Here is a 6,000-nt window from a genome sequence, read left to right as displayed (position 1 = left end):
AACCTTTTCATGCAACCCGGTATCACGACAAGACGTGAAATAATCACGTTGGTCCCCTTTGGAAAACGTGTAGATGTCACAGTTTAACGCCCTCAAACGTGAATCTTACACGTTCCCTCAAACGTGAATCTTACACGTTCCCTCAAACGTGAATCTTACACGTACCATTATCCCGGGACGTTTGCTAATCCTACCCCAATCTAATCATAACCATTTCTTAAAACTAAGTTACATAGGCTACAATTATAAAGAAAAACAACAGACAGACAAGTATAATCACAATAATTTATTTATTGAGAAAATGTCAAAATCGGTACCAAAAGTTGTTCACGTGACGATGTGTCGCAGTCCTCTCTGGCAGTGGTTTTGTATGAGGTAACAGAGCAGAATTTAAGTTATTAATTCAAATCCATGAAAATGTTAATCCGTCTTCGGTTCGGTAGTTCGGTTCGCTCTGAGGGCTGCGCGCGCGCTTCATTTCAAATGTGAATGTGCATGACGCAATCTGTGACGAAGCAGGCGAGGCGAGAGCCAATGAGCGTTTGATATTGCCGTAACCATAGTAACCTTGAGGGCGCAATTTTTGAATTTGAATTCATAACAAGCGCGGGGTTTGACGTTTACGGTCAAGATGACGCTTACTGGATAAAGGGCTGAGTTTGGATCTTTTTCTTGCAAACAATATATGGATTCTGAAGGTTTGGATTACATCAAGCTAATAAAATTTATGTATTTTGTGAATCGATGTTGTGTTGTAAGGTTAGTATATTATGGTTATTAGGAACGATAAATAAATTATTGTGATTATACCCGTCTGTCTGTTGTTTTTCTTTATAATTGTTGCCTAGGTAACGTTAGTTTTAAGAAATGGTTATGGTTAGGTTTAGGGGTAGGATTCGTGGCTCAAACTATCTTTTAATGCCATATTGTTCATAAAAATGCCATTTTCATACACATCTGTCCACACGTTTTATCATTTTAATATTGTCCATAAAATGGGTATGTTTAGGTGTGGGAGTAGAAGGGATCTTACATTTATAATCTATAAAATGGTAAGGAAATTGTACAGATATCTTCAATGGCAAACGTGTAAGATTCACGTTTGAGGGCGTTAAACTGTGACATCTACACGTTTTCCAAAGGGGACCAACGTGATTATTTCACGTCTTGTCGTGATACCGGGTTGTTTCATGATATGCTAATTTTTTGAGACAGGAATTTTGGGTTTTCATGAGCTGTATGCCAAAATCATCAGTATTAAAACAATAAAAGACCTGAAATATTTCAGTTGGTGTGCATTGAATCTAAAATATATGAAAGTTTAATTTTTATCATTACATTATGGAAAATAATGAACTTTATCACAATATGCTAATTTTTTTAGAAGGACCTGTACACTGTATCTAATGTGCACATTAATGTGTTCTTGGAGCAATATTTAATGAAAAAAGAATTATTAATTGGAGTAATAATTAGCTAGATTTTACTAATAATATCTAATATTTCATAGGAAAATTGATGTATAACTAATTTCCATATTCTCTTGTTGTGTCTCCTAAAATGCCTGATAAACATGATGTAAGTCCTGATGTCCTCTACAGTGGACACGTATGAAATCAACATCCGGTTCTGTAACAGAAAGTCATTGTTTTGATTTGAAACCCCATAAAACGTTTTCCTGAGATGTTGGTTTATGAAATACAATTTGAAAAGTAGTCCGATTTAAATTATAATTACAATATATTATCATATTTCCATAAGAGTGCTACATTTGATCACTAAATTAATGTCAGACATTTTTAAAGACCAAGGAGAAGTTGTTTTCATGGTGAAATCTCCAAACATTTGGTGTCTCTGAAAAGTCCTGAATGTGCTCTTCACAGGACACCCAGGTGTGACATGTGACATGAGTGATGTCAGAGAAATTCACTAAAATATAATGTCCACTACAGTAGACAAAAGTCTATTCCTGGGTCCCAGGAGGCTAGAGGGTATTTTCTTTGGAATGCACAAATCGCTGATATTCACTGGATAGAGGCATGGTTAAATCCAAATAAATGTTGTATGCTGAATAAAGTTAAAGAGGTACATTTTAAAATACTTCACAACATATAGCCATGTAAAGCTTTGATATCAAAATTCATGGACATTGACTACAAATGTTTTTTGTTTGTTTGTTTTTTTGGGGGGGTTTTTGTACTGTACACGAGGAAGACTTGGCTCATTTGTTTTACAACTGTGATTTATCTTTAGAATTTTGGTCTGATGTTAGTTCTTTTCTTTTTGCCCCAAGAAAGGTGAATTATAAATTATCTCTAAAAGATGTTATATGTTCTTTCACACACAGACGCAGAATTTACAGAATGCATACCTAAATGTGATTTATTCTTAATAGAGATGGAATCACTGAAGAAGTCATTAAAGTTAATTAAAAATAAAAATAATGAAATTTTGTTAAACTTTATGGAGGAATTCTTTATATTGTAATGTCCCCACCAAATTCTATGAATCTTGAATGTGTCAATAAGATAAAGGAAGATTTTTTTTTACCATTCCAGATTTGTTTGTTTTTCCGTTTTCTCTTTCTTGTTGTTGTTTCTTTTGTTTGACTTGCTAATTTGTTTGAGGATATGTGATATCTGTCCTGTGAAGCATTCTTGTTGTAAGCTGAAATCAGTGATTTGATTCGTTTCAATAAAAAATAAAAACAAAAACGGTGTGGTATCTCTCTTAATTAAACAATGAAAACAATATGCAGTTTTCAGTCATAGGGCCTACCTCCTCCACCATCCATTCTCATCACAAATATAAGAGTGCTTGCATGTGTGATCTTATAAAACCCCAGTGTTTTCTCATCCTCCAGTTGCTTTGCTCCAAAAGTCACTCGTAATTTGTCTGGTTCTAACAGGAAGAGAAAAACACACTGATGTTACAATGTGACTGTAAATGAGCATTACACAGTTGAGTGATTAAGCTTGTGTACACCTTTTGTCTGCTGTTCATAAACACATTGCTGAATTGAAACACACATAAGAGATAAATCATCTTATTTCTGCCCTTCCGAACATAGGATATATATATATATATACCACAATACATAATGATAATAATAATAATTTGTCAAAACAAATTCTTTGATTTCTTGTAGGGCTGGGCGATATGGACCAAAAGTCATACCCCGATATATTTAGACTGAATATCGATATACGATAAATATCCTGATATTTTTTCCGCAAAGTGAGAGCAAATGTTCAGTCAAAGTCAAAGCCAAATATGACGTCACAAGTAGTTTTATTGAAACCGGCTATTTCAGTGAACAGTTGCAAAATTAAATGAATAAATAATAAACGGGGGAAAATTTTCGGAAACATAAAGTGTCATTCCACTGCTACGCTGATGATACGCAGATTTATCTGCCCGTGAGAGAATTAAATTCAAATTCACTTGATACTTTATTGGCATGCTTACATGATGTTAAGGAGTGGATGGCTGCAAATTTTTTGAATCTTAATAAAAATAAAACTGATGTCATCGTGTTTGGCCCTAAAAAACATGATGTGCTGCAGTACTTGAATACAACTTCTTTGAATGGTTTAGTTAAATCTAGTGTAAAGAATTTGGGATTTGTTCTGGATAGTGATTTAAAGCTGGACAGGCAAATTAGCTCTGTGGTGCGATCCTGTTTTCTTAGCCTACGTCTGTTAGCTAAGACTAAACCATTTCTATCTATTTCAGATTTTGAGAAAGCCATTACGTCCATTGTTTTTTCTAGAATGGACTATTGTAATTCCCTTTTTTATGGTGTTGATGCCGGAGCAATTGTGCGTTTACAGAAAATCCAAAATGCTGCAGCTAAAATGATAAAGTCGGCAAAGAAATATGATTCTGTGACTCCACTATTAATTTCACTAAAGTGGCTGCCAGTAAGATGTAGAATTACTTATAAGATATTATATTATATAAAACTTATTGTTAGAAGTCATAGTTTTCTCCCTCTCAGCCATGTCCAGAGAACAGTTCTGTATGTTCAAGATTCCTTTGTAAGTATGTAATGCACATCTGTTATCTATTAAGTGGACTCGAGTGTTCGGCTGTAGAGAGAGCCCTCTATGCTATTCTATTCTATGCATTGTGTGGAAGCCTTCGGACCACAAGGCTCAGAAGGAAACTTTACCGGATATTGACCATTTATAGATTTGTTATACAATGTATATGATGTCATGTATGGTATCATTGGTTAGGATGGTCAAACTCCCCTTAGTCTTACACTATATATTCCAGACATAGAGTTTCATGAGTTTGAGCATTGTCTCCCCAGCTGGTTAATTGTTCATATGCCCGAATAAAGACGAAGGCTAAAGGCACTTTTCGTGTTGGAATTCTTAATTTCTAACACTTATATTATTATTATTATATTATAAAAACTTATATTAGTTTTTAAGGCCTTGCACAACTTAGCCCCAGTGTATTTATCTAGCCTGGTGGCAATTTACAGCCCTTCTAGATCCTTGATATCTGAAGATAAACAGTTGCTTTGTACTACCAGGACTAAATATAAACATAGGGGTGATAGAGCATTTTCTCGAGCAGGTCCAAAACTATGGAATGACCTTCCTCAATCGATTAGATCTGCCAAAACCTTATCCATGTTCAAAGCTATGCTAAAACAACATCTCTTAAACTCTAATGGAGAGCTTTTTAACTGGATTATTGTCTGTGTCTTTTTTATGTGATATGTTTATTTATTCTATTGTTCTGTGTTTTTACTCTGTTACACTTTGGGCAACGCAAGTTGTATTAAACTGTGCTATATAAATTAATAAAGAAAGAAAGAAAGAAAGAAAGAAAGAAAGAAAGAAAGAAAGAAAGAAAGAAAGAAAGAAAGAAAGAAAGAAAGAAAGAAAGAAAGAAAGAAAGGTTTCCGATTAAATTTTGCCGATTATTCCCTTCAAATTGTAATAGCGATTTATTAATTATGATTATCAAAGTTTACATTGAATATATATATATATAGGCTATACATTTTTTTTGTGTAAACATGTTATAATTTGCCTATATATATACATACATACATATCATAAATTGTAAGAATATGACTAATAGTAAAGACTAGTACTAATAAATCCTAATAAATAAATTAGGCCTATATGCTTAATGTAGCCGGTGAGGTGGCAATTAGTGGAGGGCGTGGCCAGGTAGGAAGAGGGTATTTAAGCAGGCACCTCTAGGGAGGCCTAGAGAGGAAGTCCAATCTGTTGTGAGGAATTGTGCTGTTTGGTAGCCTTTCCTTGTGGCGTTGGTGCACAGATGTGGTCTGGTTGAGAAGACACAAACATTGTGCGGTCCGGTGACAGGTCCACGTTGGTTTGTGCATGAACGGTTTGGTGAGTAGACGCCAAACAGTGTGGATTTGTAGGCCGTTGGTCACGCCCGTTTCTATCTTGGAAGTTAGTCCAGGATTAGTGGCTGTGTTGCAGGTTTAGTTGATCGCTGTTCCTCTTGAGTTTTTGTTTTGATTTCCCCATCTAGCCAGTACTGATATGTGTGCACTGTATGCCTCCAGCGCAATGTGTATGGATGTTGTGTCTTGTACTGGCTAGTGGGGTGTTTTCTTTTTTCCTTTTTTTCTTTTTTTTTTCCTTGTTTGTATGTCACTTCCCAGTATGGTTTACTTTCATTTATACTACAGGGCCGTTGAATGCTTGAATCTGATTGGTTGACAAACATTCTAAGGTGTGCATTATTTTCAGGGAAACGCACAGCTAAAGTAGTTCCAGGCAGGTCTTGACCGCATTACAGTTCCATATCACTTCGCGTAGTTAACCGTAATAACGGAAAATAGGATACAATTCATAACAAGAAAAAGCATTTAGCCGCATGCGCTTGATCTGGAATTTTCAATGTCTAGCTTCACAATCAATGGAAACATGCAGTTTAATTTTAATAAATAAAGTATATAGTCCTATATAATCAATAGAAAATTAAACTGAATATAGGCTA

The sequence above is a fragment of the Scardinius erythrophthalmus genome, assembly GCF_964197995.2.
Source record: "Scardinius erythrophthalmus genome assembly, chromosome: 24".
NCBI classification, from domain to species: domain Eukaryota; kingdom Metazoa; phylum Chordata; class Actinopteri; order Cypriniformes; family Leuciscidae; genus Scardinius; species Scardinius erythrophthalmus.
This window is presented reverse-complemented; position numbering follows the sequence as displayed.